Below are 18254 nucleotides of genomic sequence, written 5' to 3'. Positions count from 1 at the left end.
CTGGACACAACTTCCAGGACAAGGGTAGGGAGGAGTAAAAAATTCACTTACTTCCATTCATGGAGTGTCTGTATCACAAATTATCAGCTATTGTTTCATCTTTCTGTTTAAACACAATGAAATGTTATCTTCCATTCATGGAGAAGTTCTGCTACACTGTAATTAGAAGACAATCTTACTACAACCTGACAGAAAACATTTTTCTCCTTAAAGATCCAATTCTTTGTTGACAGCAATGTTTGCTTTTGAACTGTCAGTTGCATAAAACTCCATACCAAACCCCATAAACAAAGCATTTACCAGAACAAAAGGTTTCACTGACAACACTATCTTTTTCTGGAGTACTGACTTTGAATGATATTTATCAATACAGTGAACACCTCCCTTTCTATACAGAAGTTCAATCTGCTCTTTATTTCCCAAAGACATTTTCAGAATAATAAGCATATCCATCTTTTACATGTGCTGCACATTTAAACTGAGGTAAATAATAATTCATATTAATTTAATGTCGAGCATTATACTTAGCTGTGGACTTCTAACAATAGAATGGATTCTGGTACCCATTTACATAAAAAGAAATTACACCATTAACTTAATCCCTTTTTCTCTTTTTGCTAGCCCTTTTCATTATCCCTTCCTCCTCCTTTCTCAGCTGAAGAGTCTTAGATAAGCGTGATGTCTGCAGCAAAAAAAGGAAAGCATTTAACAGTTCAATAAAGGTGAGACTACAAAGAGGGACCGAGGTGACAGACACCTGCTTCATGGAAGCCATGGCTGCTCCTAGTAAGATCTCTGCTTCTGGTAAGGTCTCTGCCTCTGTTGGTTTGCATCAAAGGATTACATACAGTCTGGAAATAATTCATATATGTGTTTCTGTGTATATATGTGTGCGTGTGTCTGTGTGTGTGTGTGTGTAGAGATATAGATATATACATATATGTTTGGAAATCCACCAATTTACATCACCAAATTATATTCTAAATGGGAAAATTTTGGTGGAGACTGCTATTGATTAACAAGGGGAAATCATGACTTTGAAATCCAGGAGGTGCATGTGTGCCAGTCCTGGTTTGTGGGTAGGCTGCATATCCCAAAAAATAGGCATATAGACGGACTATACCAGTAAGCTTATTAGATGTAAAATCAATGTTCTGTGATAATCTATATTAAATTCTAGTCCAAAACCTGCATAATTTGGAGCTGAGCTTGCACTTCCCCAGGCACAGCTGGCACATGTACTATTCCAAACAAGGTTGGATGTAGCAATCTCATTTTGGAGGGCGGTAAACAGTATAGAATCCTATCTCATGCTCAGAAAAATAGGATCATGCCTTGTTTTGGTTACAAGTACAGAATTTGTTCTCTGGTATAAATGCATTGAAGAGGGGGTCAACAAGCACATGGCTCCTAAAGGAGCCAAGAGGTTCCAGAATTTCCCTTTTCTGAACAAGAGCAGAGCATGAGCAAGGGGGAGAGAGAAAGCAGATGTTTGCTGTGCAAGGTGCTTCTTTCCCATGTAAAACAATGTTGTGAATCAGCCATGTCCGGTGTAGCCAATGGACACAGAAATGAATGCCAGAATCTTTTGAGTCCAGTTCTCTCTGCCACTCCAAGTAAAAATGCCTGCAATGTCCTTTTCCAGTCACAGCTTGCTCTACATCAACCAGACCCAGTGATAACCACTAATGAAAATAGGACATAGTTATTTTTTCCTTGGCTTGTTCAGACAAATTAAGACAGTATGAAAACAGAAATATTAGCTGATGACATTTACCAGCTGGTTCTGGTGGCACAGTAGGGGGAGTCTTGAAGGAAAGTATGGATGTGATTTCTGTTCAGTTCACTCAGTCTGAGTCAACTTCCCCTCTATACACTACACCACTATAATTAGTAGCAGTTCAATTGCATTTCACAAATTAAAGTGTTGTGTAAATTCAGCACAACACTTCTGCTTGTAAGGGAGAACCCAGGCCAAGGAAGCATCCTGAGACTCCATAGAGAAAGATTATCACTTCCTGCAGACCAGAGCAGAGAGAAGCAAATGAGCAATGTCTATTTATATTTCTGTATTCTAGGTATGTGGTAATTTTAGCCAGAAGTAGGAACTAGATGATCTTTAAGATCTCTTTCAGCCCAAACCAATTTATGATTCTAACATTTTGCTAATGAAAGGCTGTAAATGTAGGGAAGAGGCAGAAGCAGAGGAGGAGACCAGATATTGCTGGGATAGGAACCTATCCTGGACATATCTTCCCCTCACTGTATAATTAAGTTGGTTAAGAAACAGGAAGGAGAGAGGAAAGGATATCTGAATGCCTAGTCAAAGAGTACAAAGGATTTAAATGCTACTTAGTCCTCCATTAAGATTTTAAAACTCTGTACTGAGGACACAAAAGGCTTTTTAACATGGCCTAATGCTCCTGTGTTAGCAGCACAGTGGGTGGTGTAACTGAAGTGGCTGCCTCATCCTTCCTAGATATCACAGGTACAACAGAGGACAGCAGCTCTTTTGGGACATCTCCATATATGCTTAATCAGGCTCTGACCTCTACAGCATTATTCGAGGTTAGAGCTCCAGGGTTAGACAGGGCACTTACTCCTTCGGGCATACAGACACACCTGTCTGAATTTGGGCAGCAGCAAATAACGAACAGCACTGAACAGAAGGGTTGCAGTGGTGAGCTCAGGGATACCAACCCTTACTCTTAATACTGGACTGCACCTGGGCAACTGGTAAAATATCTGGAGTGGAGGACTAGAGTGTGCATGTCAGGGGATTGAATTTCGGAAGCTCAAATTTGTATCTGCCAGAATATGCTCCTCCTTCTCCAAAGCAAAATCCACCTTCTCCATGTATCACATTTGAAGCACAATCTCAGCAACAGGTGTGCAAGATCTATTACCAATCTTTGCAGTGTGGCTAGTTAAAGTACCTTCTCAGACAAGGAAAAGTGCTTAGTGCTTGGGTTTTTTGATGAATAATCAGTTTTATGGTATTTTGGTGGACTAAATGGGTACAAAAGTTAAAAGCATTGGTAAGACTCAGTGTGAGGCTTTGGGTGCTCTTATTTGTTCTTTTTTTTGAAGAATGTTAGTATGATTCAGTCAGCTGCTCTGTGCACAGGCCAGCTCTGTCAGCAGCATTACTAGACACACTTTCTTGGCTAAAGGAGGAAAAAAAGTAAGAAAAAAAGAAAAGACACAGAATAGGTGCAGGTGGGGGGGAAAGGCAAAAGAAGCTCCAAATCTAATATTGGCACATTGCCAAAGCTGGTAAAGGTGGAGATGAGGCATCTTTTGGGTCCCTCTGTCTGTCTCAGGAAAATTAACTCCCAAGATGGGATGTGCCAGCATACTGGATTGCACTTCCAGGTCCTACCAGGATGTTAAAGAAGCCATTTGTCACAGGTCCAAATTATACTGTTTGTGTCGCTATGTTAAAAGCTTCAGCTTTTAACCCTTCAGTCAAGGGTTAAACTGAGTATTTTCCTACTTCCTTCATCTGGTGCTCTTAATTTCTTACATTACCAGCTTACTCTTCTGGTTACTCAAACTACACCCTATTTGGTTAATACTAGTATGTCTCTTTGTTTCAAATTATTCAGTTTCTTAATTTTTTACTTGGTGTGTTTCTACAAATAGCTTTAGGTAACTGGCTGGATCAGATTCCTGTTATCCTGGCTAAAGTTAAATATGAGAAGCCACACAAAGTTTTGAAAAATTGTGATTTTTTTTCTTATTAAAAAATGTACCCACAAATTGCTCAAAGACATTTCTATATTGTGTAGTATTATGATAGCACAGTCTTATTATTAACACAGTATTAATCTCCACTGGGAAAGACATGAAATTCCATTATATGCCACTTCAATAAGGAAAAAAAAGAGAAGTTGAGAAAGAACTGAAATACAGAGAAAAAAAATCAGCTTGCCTAAAGCTACACAGAAGGTCTGCAATATTATAAGGACTTGAGTTCCATCCTCCTAGCACACAGGCTAATACCACTCCAGCCCCATAAAAGCCTTTGGCAGTTTTATTTGTAACAGTCTTTACGTGAATGAGTTAATGTGAACAATGTTCCTTTCCATCAGCACTGCAGATGAAAGAGGAGAATTTCCTAAGGCTAAAGCCATTTAGAGGCAAATAATTAACACAGTTATTTTTGAAATATCCCACTCCTTCAATGGTTCATCACCACCACGATATCAATTAATAAAAAAACATGCAGTTTGGTGAATAACCTCTCTGTGTACACTGGTAAAAGTAGTCCCAGATGTGTTGGTGTGCAGCTCCAGGGTGGCATGTCAGAGCCTGCAGTGGCAGCTGATAGGAGTTCTCTAAGTGCAGCCCCAACTCATGCTCCCAGTTACTAACCAGCTCTTGCCTCCCATCTAGTGGCTACCTCTATGCACCAAATAGTTTATTCCGATTTTTTTTTTATTTTTTTTTAAATTAAGGTCCTGAACAAGTAAGAATCTTGTCTGCAGTAGAATAAAGTAAGAAATTAGCCCACATTCTCCAAAATTTCTTAATAACTTTGTATAACTTTTTGGAGTAACTTCAGTAAACTCACATACTCAAATATTTTGGTTCCTTCAAAAGTCACTACAGGATCTTCAGAGCTAGGAGACTGAAAAAATAAATCTGAACATGGAATCTTCTATTACCTCCATGACTTTGAGCCCTGCAAGGAAGCTGTGTACACAAACATTTCACTGCCAATGTTAAAATAGAAAGCTTACTTCTCATCTCCAAGGAAAAGGTTAAAATCTTGTGTGAAAACTCTATCCAGAACAGCAGCCTACAAGGAAAAAACTAGGGGACTGAAAGAAGAACTATAAAATCCCAAAACTGAGCACAGACTGTTGACTTTACAACCTGCAACAACCACAGAACCTGAATGGACCTCCAAAGATCCATTGGACCATCCAAAGGTCCAGCTTTTCATGGGACAGGGAACCTCCATGAGATTAGGACCCTGTCCAGTCATGTCTTGGAAACCTCTGGTGAGCAAGGACTTCCCTTCCTCCAACCCTGAGCCAGCCCCCTCCTGTTTTGCACAAGCCGTCTCCAGAGGAGGCAGTCTGTAGCTACATCACCTGAGCAAAGAGCAGCACCAGCTGAAGTCACACCTATGTGGCTCACACAACCAGGGCTGCAGCAATGAGGTGGCAGGAAGGATGCCAAACAGCAGAGCCTGGCTCCTCATTGCTCCCAAAAAGCAAATACATGTTCTCAGGGAAGGCTGCAGCTGGAAATGCCACTCAGCATCAGTAGTGTAGAGTGCTGTATGTGGGGAAGGGAGGGCAAAGCAGAGATGTTGCTAGGGGATAACAGGGCCCAGGACCAGCCTTAGTGCAGCTGGCTTCTCATCCATTTGGGACTGTTACTTTTATAGGACATGGATAAATATTAATCATCCATCTTGTTGGCTAGAAGAGCAGGAAGAACACAAAGCAGGGAGTTAACCCATGTGAGAATATGCTGGCATGTATTGCTAGTCAGTAGGTATTTGTAGCACTTTAGTGGGAAATATCTCCTTTAGAGTTTATTTCAATATAGGACCTATCTATTTCTGGATTGTATTTAGCATCTAAGCACAGCTCAGAATTGATAAAGCCTGAGATACTTTATATTACCAGCATGTACTTCTACTAGCAATAACAGTAAATTAAACAAAGCCTGGGCACAGTCTTTAGACACAGCAAGTGATTGTTTAAACTGTTTAATTGTTAGGATAGAGCCTGGGGTATTTTTATACTCAAAGTTTCCTAAACAACTCCCAGGCATAATTTAGGACTTGGCATATGCCATGCATCATTCTCAATTAAACTGTCTCCCTGTTTTGAAGGGGAAAATGGCTTGAAAGTCGGCGCCTGTGCAAAAGAAGTCATTTAATGTGGTACTACAGGTGTTACCTTTGGCTACATCCATGCTGCTGGGAAATAAAAGAAGCAGACTAAAAGTTTAAATAATGTTCCACTAAATACATAAGCTCTAGAGTTTCAGGAGCTTCTATAAACAGCTTCCCCTCATCATGGGCTGCAGAAATCAGAGTATTTTTTTTTTCCCCCCAGGAATCCGCTTGCAGAGTTGAAAAGTTCTACCAGTACTTGGAGCAGTTATTTATAAAAATTGTCTGCTCTCCTAAGAATGTAAGGAAATGCTGAAATTTAAATGTAGAATGAATTTCTTATTTGTCTTGCTGTTCTTTAAATAAAAGACAAAAATTCCCTGGTGGCATCTATTCTTAAGTAAAGAATTGTGTTCTGGATCTTTCTGGAGTAGTGGTATAGGGAAGCATTTCCTTGATAAAGTCAACAAATTATGAATCACAGAATGGTTTGGATTGGAACCTTAAAGATCACCCAGTTCCAATCCCCCTGTCATGGTCAGGGTCACCTTCCAATAGACCAGGTTGCTCAGAGCTCCATCCAACCTCAGCATTAATTAGATTAAATAGTTAATTCATTAATTAACTAATCTGCACAATTATTTAACAAATATTAACTTTAAAATATTAACTAATAAGCTCAATTTAGTTAATTTCAGTTCCAAAGAGCTCTAATAACTCTGAGAATGTGTCCAGCATTTTTAAACAGTCCTAATTAGGTTGTATACATCATAAAGACCATGCAGAAAGAAAGAAAATGTGTTTTACCTAGAGAATAACAGGAGTTACCAGTGTGCCATTGGTATGTAAAGAATTAATACTGAATGATTATAAGTGGATGCACAAAAGGTTGGAAATTTGAAGTCCTCTAACAACTGGCCCTTAAATGCACCAGGTAGCCTGATTAAAAAAATATTATCTGAAGTACAAGCGGCCTGAAAGAAACAAAAGTACTGCCTGAAAATGATGTGCTAAAAATTCTAAAACCCCCCAAGGAATTACCTAATTAAATTTAATTCCAAAAATCAGCCCTTTTTTTCACTTTTCAAATCGCACTTGATCTATTTCTGTTTTACAAGTTAAATGGCAGCTTTGCAAATGGATTGGCCTGATTCTCAGTCTCTTTTAGAACCCTTATTCTCTTCTCTATCCAATATGATATAAAGGAGCTTCGCCATAGGCAGTCTGATCCAGAGTCTGACAAAGATAACAGTAACCTTCCCACAACTTAAATAATTTTAGTGTGAGGCACTAAATAGTGACAGTTCTCAAAGCCTGAAGTACTAATATGGATAGATGTATCAATTAATAAAGAATCTTATACTTATTTAAGCATAACCATTTCTATAAATACTTCTATAAATAAATACATGCAGAAATAATACTTTGAGCCAGTTAATTTAGTAATGATTTCCTGCATTGAAACTAATGAGATCCCACTGGAATGAATATTATCATAGTTGATCCAAGGCAGAAGCATAATCAAGCAAGACTGGGAAAATAACACACTATCATCATAAATGCTAACCAGATTTGTTTAATAAATGATGCTTCAGGCAAAGTCCCTAAGCAAAATAACCTTAAAGCCCAAAGATTCTTGAACCCTGTTTCTACTACTGAAAGATAGATGTGAAAAATCTATAAATCTGTAGAAGACAATGGCCAGAGCAAGGTCACAGAAGAGGTTGTTTAAAAAAAAAATTAAAAATATGCAAAAAATCATCATGGTTTGCTTTCCTTTTTCCACTGAAATCAGTTGTTTTTCTAGAAACAGAGTTCTTCTAGACACCATACTACAGTGATGGCTGTGGTGTGACTGGTGCCTGAGATAGAGTTTGAAGTCTACCTGGCAACAAAGTCCCAGCTGTGTCTTTGTCTCAGGTAGTAGTTTTGTGTTGAGATCGATTGCAAAATAAGAGATCCTTGCAGATATCAGCAAATGAAGGTCTTTAGTGTGATGTCTGCACAAAGACAGCACATAGTTACAAAGCTATTTTGCACATGTCAAGCCCATTGAGTTTGTACCCAAAGCATATAACTTGCTAGGTTTTGAAGCCTGACTAAACCTGATTTTCTAGTGACGATCATGGTTTTGTGTTAATGTGTACTGTAGTGCAAATGTAGATAAGCAATGCTAATTCCACACGGGAGAAAATATATCACTATGTTATACTCTAATAACCTTTTGTAACTGCCTCTAAACAATCAGCTCCCAAGTCTTTTTAACTCTTTTTATCACTATGAAGATATTACGACCTTAGTCTTTGTCTTGGTTACATAGTTAATTAATTCACATTGAACTCTTGGGAATTGCTGGTCGTATTGACACAGGAGACCATTTTATTTTTCTGGTGCAAACAGTGAGATGCTCATAAGTCCACTGAGGGTAGTTTGGGAAGCAGATGTTAGAGATGGGGTGTTATTAGTTTGTATGAAAACACGGTTCTCATCTGTGCTGCTTGCAATGCTGTGATGGCAAATACAGGGTTGATAAGCAGTGTGTGAAGGGCAGTGTACATGCCCTTCTCACTGCTTTTCTTCTGCCTGAAAAAGTTAACAGCTACTTCAGTTATGCACATATTATGCAAAGAATGTGTCTGTATAGAAACCATACATCTCTAAGTCTTGAGCTGCTCCTTTTAAAACTCAGGACAGTTGAAGCAGGAGAAATGGGTAGGCAAATAACAGCACTAAGTCAGTATAACTCTTCTAAGTATTCTGCACCATCATAAAGATCCTTTTGCAACATCCACACATAACTATCCAGATAATTTTAAGCAATCCTTAAAAAAATAAAATTTTTAGGCCTTGACTAATCTTGAAAGTAGTTTCCATTCAGCAATGAGTTGTCAATGATAAATATGGCAATAGTTGTATCCATTCTTCTGCTTGTAAGATTTGTGTGTTTCACCATTTAATAATCAACACAAGTGTCTTTATCTATTCCAGCTGGTCTCTTAAGAGGGGGAAATTTTCAAGCAGGGAGAAAAAAGCCTAAATATTCCTAGAGAGAAAGCACATGCCTAAATGCTATTTAGATACAGCAGGACAGGATGATAACAACATGTTTTAATACAAGCCAATAGTATTTCCAAAGCACGTATTTGAATACTTTTCTGGAAGAAAACAAGTTTGGGGTTACAATGGCATTTGGGTGAGTGATGTTTGCTTAAATAAACATTTGCCTTTATTTGAAGACAGAGAGTGGGTGGTTTTTTTGTTTCCAGTTGCTTGTATTAATATTCAGCCATAGCAAGGCTATTTTCTTTGATAATATTCCAATGGGTTTGATCCCTACAGGATGAAGACATAACTAAATAAATGTGACTGTCCACTCTCAGCTGCTGTGGCTGCTTAGTAAGGTTGTGTTTCTTGAGGAGCTCCTGGTTAAGGAACAGTCCTAATGAAATACTGTCATGGCTCCCATTATAGTAATTAAACTCTGAAAATTACACCAAAATGTCTAATGTGGAAGAAAACAGCTGCAAACAATATTGCTCTGTGGTGCCATTTGGTGACAGCAGTGAGGGCCCTATTCTGTCATCAATGGTCTGGTGTGATTGCAATGGGATCATCAGCATCAAGGGAAGTTAATCTCAAAGTGGTAATGTGGTGCAAGTGAACAAAATTGTTCCCATATCAATAAACAGTGTAGCTTTTTTCCCTTTTTCCTTTCCCTAATTCTTTTCTACATATATATAAATTTTTTTTTTAAAATTTTTTTTTTTTTTTTAATAAGGACAGGGAACTGCCAGCCATTTCGGCCACCTGCAGTCATGAAATGGACTTGTCATTTAATGTCGTTTGCAAACTTCTTTAGCTCAGTCAAAAAATAGTGAGATTTCTTCCCCTGCTGCTTCCTCATGGAGGATTGTCCCAGTCTGCTGAGTGGGAAGAGTTAAATCTACATGGAAGACTGTACTTCTTTGGTCAGCATTTTCCTGAACGCAGAGTGCAGGTAAGTCAGCATTGCCATTCCTAAAACAAAACTCAGGAAGAAGCAGGCAGGTAGGTAACACAGCAACAGCCCCAGGCCATTCACACATGCTTCTTGTTAAAAAAAAAGTGCTTTAAAAAACTTTGTCAACCAAGATAATCTCACTTCATATGGGAGGGCATGGGAACATTGAAAAACAATGAAAGGATCTTCAGGTCCTTCAGAAATCGAAGAGGATCCTCACCTTTTTCAAAGATATGATCTCTTAAGTAAATCAATGAAAGGAACTGATCCCTTAAACCAGTAAAACCAGTGGAAATAAACACAGTAACAGAACAGCACCACTTCAATTTCACAATCAAGCATGCTGAAAAAAATGTCTTGTTTTTCATTAAGAAAAATGTCAGGTTATAAACAACAAAAAAAGGTTGAATCTACTTTTAAATCAAAATATCTCCTCTACAGATGCAAAGATGTGTGTATGTACATGTCTTTAGCAGGCAGTTTGGAAAATCTGGAGAAATCTTTCCCTGGTGTATCTACCACACCCTTCCTAGACATGAATGACAAAATGTCCAGCTCTACTCAGTGAGAACAGTCATTCCAAATTAAGTGGGCCAAATAAATCCTGGATTTATGACAGATAATGTTAAATAATGCTTAGTGAACTGGTGTTTCACCAACAGAAGGTCAGCAGTAGATAGGTCACGACAGCCTAGGCTCTTGCCCCTGTACTGTGACTTAGCCTGGAGCTGAAGGGCACACAGGGGACAAGCTGGAGAGCAGTGATGACAGAGGAGTCACGCTGTGGCCATGCTATTCAGTCCTCTGCATAGTATTCTAAAACTCCTTGTAAGTTAGATATAGTCCAAATATTATTTTAAAAATAGCTGAGAAGCAGTTTGGACAGAAAATATTTTTAAAATACATTCTTCCAAACTAACATAGAATGGAAAACAAGTTCTTAAACAGCTTTTGCATTTTAGTTCTCTTTGGTTCTAGCTTCCTTTCTGGAAGCACATTTCTTACAACACTGGCCACAGAATAATTTGTTTCTTTGTGCCTGGGGAAAATGAAGTTTTAGCTGACTATTTGTTAATTTCTGTTTATTTACACAAAATGTTCCCCCCCATGTGATAAGCTGTGTTATTTTGCTGCACAGTCCTAAACCTGAAACATTTTCAATGGAGTTCCCTTGGGGACAGAGGAATGGAGCCTTAGGATCACTAATTGTGTTTCTAAATATGTCTCACAGTAGCCTAGCAGGCTGTAAAGAATTCCAATATCTATAAGGAAGAACTGGACAAAAATAAAATCTTATTGACAAAAGCCAACACATGGCTAATACAGATGAATGGTGGAAATCTGCCAACAATGGCAATGTCATTTCCTTCCCAGCTGTTCTTGGGGGCAATGCTCAAATTATTTTTCTCATTGACCCCTTTCAGAAAAAAAAAAAATCCTTTCCTACCCACTATTTATTGACCATATTTAGAATGGGACAGAATGAAATTATATTGACATAGGTTAGCCTGTAGGGTTTAATTAACACTGCTGAGAAGTCTGATGCCCAGAAGGCAGAGCTGCTTTCATAGGGCTTGAGCTGGTAGAGCCAAAGCCAGGAGGAGAGCCCAAGTGCCAGTGATGAATTCTGCATCTGGCAGAGCAGGGCTGCTGGAGACCTGCTGGAGTTAATCTGTAGGGGTAACATGTGCTCCTTGCCAAAACACACCACATAGCCCACAGCCTTGAGGTGTAATACCTCGAGTTAGAATCAAAGTGAAAATAGCCAGGCAGGGAATATTGGTGAATGGGTCTTTTGTGTTCGACAGAGAACAAGCGAAGGGCTCAGACTGCTTCATTGTACATCAGGTGTGCACATGCACACAAGAATCATCTGTCTTCATCCTTCCTACTGCTTTGTTATCCAACCCCTGACTAGAGTTCAAGTAACCCACCCAAGTCAAAGGTTTGATTGCCAGCAAAAGATGCATGAACTGATAACTGTGATACAGAGGTGTGTAGTAGGTTACACTGTTCCCTTCTGAAGAATCCTGGCAGTCAGATCTTAGAGCTTTTTAGGAGAAGTCCAGTGAGGACTGAGAAGCGCTTTTGGATAGCGAAAAGAAGAGCTACTTGCTCCCTGCCTTACAGAGATACCTTTTTACCCTTGCACATTCTTTTGTCACCTTCTTTGTCCTCATTTTAGAGAGTATGAGACAGATGTAACAGGGAAGCCTTTCTCCAGAGAGGAGGTACTAGAATGGAAGTAGTACAGCCAAGTGAAATTGTTCAAGTCCTTCCCATGGAGTTCACTGGTTCAGTCTCAAAAACTTTGGCATGAGAGGTACCTGAGCCAGTTCTGAACAAGACAGTTGAGGTACCAAAAACTGCTCAAGAGCCTTGTTTCAGCCTGCAGCAGTCAAAGAAAGTGGAGCAGACTGAGAAGGGACAGCAGTGTGCAAAGAAAAAGGCTGGAGAAGCCTGGCCAGCAACCAGCATCCCTTGTAAGCTGTCCATAAGGTGTCTTCATGCACAAGCTAAATTGTTTGTCCAGGGTTTAATTTATGCATATGTACTAGTCTGCTACTGTAGGGGGAGCTTTGGGGGTATAAATGAAAAGAGTAATTTGGCCACTAAAAGGAAATTACAAACTAATCACAGAAAAGAACTGTAAAAGCAGCCTTTAAGCAAACTATCAAAGCTGTATAATGTTAACACACGCAGCTGGCCTGTGCTACTGCACGACCGCCACAGCACACACAAAATCCATCACTCCTGACACTGCATAAGAAATATCCCCTCCCTATCCTAACTAATAACAGAAGATGGTCCTATGTGACCAATTCTCCTGCTGTAGGAAGGGTTCACACTATTTGCAGGTATTTTTTTCTATGTAGAGATTGGTCATTTTGCAGTAGCAACACCCTAAAGGAGTTTCTGGGCTGGTCAGATTCTGCACCCAGGATATTCGCCAACTCATTTTCATTTCTTGGTAGCCACAAATGGACTTCAGCTATAATATATATAACATATTCTATATAGCACATAGAAAGTACTGTGTACCATATATCTATGTATCTTAGCTTGCTGTTTGAAACTATCATGGCAATAAAAAAATATGAGGCATCTAAGAGCAGATGAAGATCCAAATAGTTACTTACGTTTTCAGGCCTGTAGGAATCCTTTGAAATATGGTTTTAGATTTGAGCTGCATAACAAGTGAAGCCTGTTTGAACCTGGAACTGTGAAGCTCTGCTTGGCATAAAAAGTAAAGGAAATTTTGGTATCACTTATTTTTTGACTGGGACTAGGCTAGATGAGTCTTCTGCTGCTTCTTCAGCGTCAGATCACCCAGGAGGGGAGAGGTAGAAGCAGACAGGAATGATTTGACAGTGCTTAATGAGGGGACATTTCTCACTCTGCCATTGGATTTTGGCAGCTTATTTTGCAAGATTTTATAAATCTTGCAGTGTTTGCATGAGGCAAACAACAAAGAGCATTCACAAGTTAAGCTGACACTATCCATCCAAGTTTTAAAATGTGAGAAGCTTCATTACCGGGGAAAGATTTTATTCTTTAGATATTTTTACTTTAAAATTTAAGCCTGTTTATTCTCCTAATTTCCCTGGCCAATAGGCTGGGGTTTATATTTCCATTTCTGTTAAAAATCTTCTGATACTAGTTCTGAAACAGAACTTTCCACATATGTGGGGGAAGGCATTGCCCATCTGATTAACTGTGGAATTGGCAATGTGAAAGGAAACAGATGAAGTTATATTTTTCTGTGCAAATTTGCCTTAACCAGACTAAACTTACTGGCCTAAGTAATTAGTAGAAGATAAATGCAACACAGATAGCTGCAGTATTTTTAGATGAAAATATCTTATCAAGTTAGTGCTTGACTTGATGAAATTAATCTGATATACAGTGATTTTGCCTTTTTTAATTATCACAGCTCTCTTTTCTTCATTTATTGTTCTAACAAAACTGTTGAAGGAACTTCATTTAAATCTGGAGCCCATGGAATTCGACATATAAATCTCAATCTTAAATGAAGTTAATATAATTAATGGCAATTAAAAAAATTTCCATTAAAATATGGTGGGACCTGACTCTCACAGGATTGATAACTATTTTGGTTTTTAGTAACTATTGTCTAGAATAAAAAAAAAAAAATAAAGGAAGTCAATAGATATGATTTGAGGACTGGAGGTTCAGAATTCCCATAAAGCATGTGTAAAGTTGTCAGAATGGTCAAACTGGGTACATACACACAAAGGTGTTCTTCAAGATTTGTACTTGCATGTCATCTTACCCAAGAACAGACTTTCAAAATAGTTCAGTTTCCATTTAGGCCCAAAAAATACACAGTCAGGTACTTTTTGGTCCATTTCAAGTACTGAGGTGGTTTTAAAGCCTTATTTCCACAGCTTTCCTGAAGCTTGAAGTTTGCAAGAGTGTGGTTCTGGTTTTGGTGCTCATTCTGGCCTGCCAAAGACATTTAGAAAAATCCCAGCTAGCTCTCTGCCAGGCAATACTCAGGTGGATCTGAGAAAGATCCCCAGCACAGCTCCCAAAACACAGTGTGGGTGAGACTGCACCAGTTTTTGCCTTGTTCCTTCAGGGGAAAAAAGCTGACAGCTCCCAAGTGCCCTCAAGCCATGTGTCCAGCTGGCAACATGTACTTGCAGTTCATGTGCTGAAGACACCACACCAGTTGGCTCAGAATTAGCTCTTACACCATTACAGACACCCCAAAATGTGAATATGCGTAAGAGCAACCTCATTGCAGGGCTACAGGGGCACCAAACATCATCCAGAGGAGACTCATGTCCAAGCCTAAGGCAGTGTGGATGCCGATGAACAACTTGTCTTCAGCTGGGTGGACTCAGCCAAAGGTACCAAGAACCACACTCATTTAATTGTGTGAATGTGCCCTCAGCATACAGTGTGGATGCTAATGAGCTGTAGCTCTCAGAACTGCAGCCCTCTTCACATCCACACTTCACATCAGTCCCCTTCCTCTGAGGACACAGTTAAGTGTACTTTCAAGTACCTGCAGGAGATCCACAGCAGATGAAAGCATGATAAAACTGCTGTTAAGCTTGCATCTTCGGTTTTGGAGTTTTGTACAGTTTATCTACTTTTATTTTCAAACTTATTCCTCATTTAGATGGTAAAGCTTTCTACAGCAAAGAGAATTGTTTTAGTTGTTTGGAAAACAACTTCCCTCCCTACCAAGCTCTAAACCCAAAAGTACAACTACATAATATAAACCATTTCTAGTAGCACCTTGACACCTTGTTTAAAGAATAAGACTCTGCATCAATGCATCATCTGTTCTGCTGAAGTAACCGGACCTGTACTGATTTACACCAGCTACTGCTTTGGTCTCTTTTTTAAAAGTACAGCAATTCTTTAGACATATCCATGGTTGATGGTACAGGCCTTTTATGAGTTAGCCCAGCTGGTATTAATTTTTCCTTGAGATTTCTTATTTTTAGATCTATACATTAGGTACAATTAAGCAGTCTTTAATTTTAAACTTTTATGTCCCATTATATTACTTCTAAATTGTCAGCCAGATGATATAACAGGTAGCATGATGGATACATCTGGCATCAATTAAGACTTAAAAGCTAATAATGGTCTAAAAATATAGATGATTGGAATTGCGTGAGAACAATTTTGTCAGAGCAACTTTAGACATGTGTAGGTCTATTATTCTAATGGTAAATGATCTTATCCTATGGCTGTCTTGCTCTTCTCAAGTACAGCTGAAAGTCAGAGAGATATTCCAGCCCGATTTCCAGAAAGTGGAAGAGACCAGCAGAGGGATTATTGTTCTCTAAAAGTAGAACAAGGGTTCCTTCTCAGTAATGTTTGTTGCACATTGATTGGAGGCACTTTACATCACTCATACATGAAAAACAGAGAAGTTAGAGCATGTAGAAAAGAGCTGCAAGATGCACACTGAGATTTGCAGCTTTTACATCTAGCAGAGTTCTCCATGGGAATGGGAGAAAAGAGAAGATTTTTGGTTTGTTGACTAAAACCTTCAGTGGGATGAAGTTTTTATAGTTTTTCTACCTTTTATCTTTTTGTTTTCTCTATCTTTTCAGTACTAAGAAGAGTTTTGTTTCCCTCTTGCCAAGCTGTTTTGTTATTTTTCAATTTAAAAAATGCAAAAAATAAAACTGTTTTAAATAGTTCATTTCATTGCATTTATTGCCAGAGGAGTGAAAGAGGAGAAAGCAAATATTATCAAACCTATGAAAAGTTTTAACATTTTATTTCTAAAAGGGGAAAGAACAAGAGTTTTTTGTTTAATTTTTGAGATCAATAGATGTCTAAATGAGGAGAAATAAACCATCCTCAGTTGAAGGAATCCAGCTGAGAAATTAATTTCCACAGGAAATTAGGCTGATACATAGATTCTTTGCACAATTTTTTCAGTCTGACCAGAATAAATTCTATAATTTCTATTCATCCTGTTGCTCTATTCAGGACCTTGCATGAGCATAAGGTAGTCTCAATTCTGTTTAATTGGAACTTTGTTATCTAATGTACACCAAAATGATTGAAAGTGTTGGACATAAAAGCCATATAATGTCTGAATAAAGAATTTTAGTCTCCAAAACTTTCTAGCTGTAACTTAGGTGTCTCTCATATCTCTGTCACTATACAGTAACTTCAAAAATATTTCACCTCTGGAATCAGTAGATCATTAATACCTTTCACACTTTTTTAGTAAGTGACAAAATAAGTGCTTAGGCTATTTAGGGTATTCCTAGAAAGAAAATAAAAGTAATTCTTTCCAGGAAAAAAAAAAATAAGGAAAAAAAGTTTACAAGAGATTTCTATGTGTGTATGTGTGCATGCATGTATATGAAGAAGATTCTAGTCTGACAGGAAAATTACATACTTGGCAAAGAAAAGCTTCCAAATATAGAGCTTGCCTTTCTGGGTGGATCTGAATGGCTGACTGTCACGTGTAATGTTTTGAAAGGTTTGAAATATGTAATTTTGTAAGACTGCAGGGCCCAGATCATGCCCATCTCTGAGAAAATGGCCTAACGAAGCCCTGGGTAAGAACTAGCAATTGCCATTATTCAGAATAACCCTCAATTTGCCTTGTTCTATCGTAGCAGTCACCCCCTGAGATACCAGGGACCCAGAGTCTGGAAACCATTATGCATTAAGCAGCAGTGTTTCTATTACTGTCTTTACCAGGTCACACTGAGCAACCACGGAGGTAGAAAGTATATTGGCATTTTATTCAAGAGCTATTCCAGCAGCAAAGCTCAGAGATCAAATCTGACTGATAGTCAAAGATAGCACCTTTTCATCCGCTATTAAGTACTTCTAACTCCCCATGCTCAGTGCCTTCAAACCCTTTGTAATTAAGTGACCAACCCACACCAAGCACTAGATTGCACATTTTTATGCTGTTTCATATAGCTGTTAGGTAGTGTGTGGAGCAATAAACATCAGGGCATACCACAGTTTGTATGAGTGGTAGCACTGAGTTGTAAGAGCAGCTCTGCTTATTCACCAGCAAGTACCTGGAAAGCCTTAATTTCTGCACGTGGCACAAGAGAAGATGCTGAGAAGTTGTGCCAAAGCACTGTTATTTCCCACTTTCACTCAGCCTCATGCTTCTCCACAGGCAAGGCTGTGTCATTCTCTGAGGAATACCGGGGACACCTCCTACCAAAACAGAGTTAAATGCAAAATGCAGGTGGCCCAGTCTCCATAGCACACACCAAAATAAGCTGTCCATTGTAATCTAAAACTCATTTCCCAGGTAAAATGCCTCAATCATGGCACTCAGCAATATTAACTTCAGAAAACAAGGTGAAAAAATCTATCTCCAAAGGATGACTTAAGAGTAGGAAGGGTCTCTGTGAGCAGAATTAGTCTTCTCTCCAGTGGAGGCACACACATCCATCTCACATGGATTCCTTAAGAAGCTCCTGTCAAGATTCCTGCCTTTGATTGTCACAGGCAAAGCAGCATGGCAGAGTTTTCACTTCAGTATTCAGTGAAATACTGTGCCCAGTGTCATTCAGCTTCAGTGCTGGGTGAATCAGGCAGCAAGGAAAGAAAGGTGGTAATGGCACTGCAAAAATTCACAGTGAACGTTATCTAAACCCCTGTGCACTACAGGACAAGAAGGATAAATTCAGCAGAAACAGGTGCTTTGAAGGATGGTCATTTCAGTCAGAGGAGGAGAAAATTGGAGGGGAAAGCTCAGAGATGGGCTTGTTTAGTCTAACAAAACAAGAGCTGAGACATAGCTGGCAGAGAAGATAAACAGCAAACAGAAAATATATGTATGGTAAATCAAGAACAGGTAGCTATAACAGGTTATGAATAAGTTTTAATCTCCAGATTGGAGGAATGTCTTTGAATTCT

At 38.9% G+C, this 18254-nt stretch overlaps 1 protein-coding gene across 1 annotated transcript in view; it reads right to left on the bottom strand.

Annotated features, from left to right (window-relative positions):
• Positions 1 to 18254, bottom strand: part of LOC147654274 (uncharacterized) — a 68428-nt gene that overhangs the window by 5431 nt on the left and 44743 nt on the right. The window lies entirely within an intron of this gene.

The sequence above is a fragment of the Cyanistes caeruleus genome, chromosome 3 (assembly GCF_971803275.1).
Source record: "Cyanistes caeruleus chromosome 3, bCyaCae1.hap1.1, whole genome shotgun sequence".
NCBI lineage: Eukaryota > Metazoa > Chordata > Aves > Passeriformes > Paridae > Cyanistes > Cyanistes caeruleus.
The sequence above is the reverse complement of the archived record's forward strand: the minus strand, read 5'-3'. Positions and strand labels throughout refer to the sequence as shown.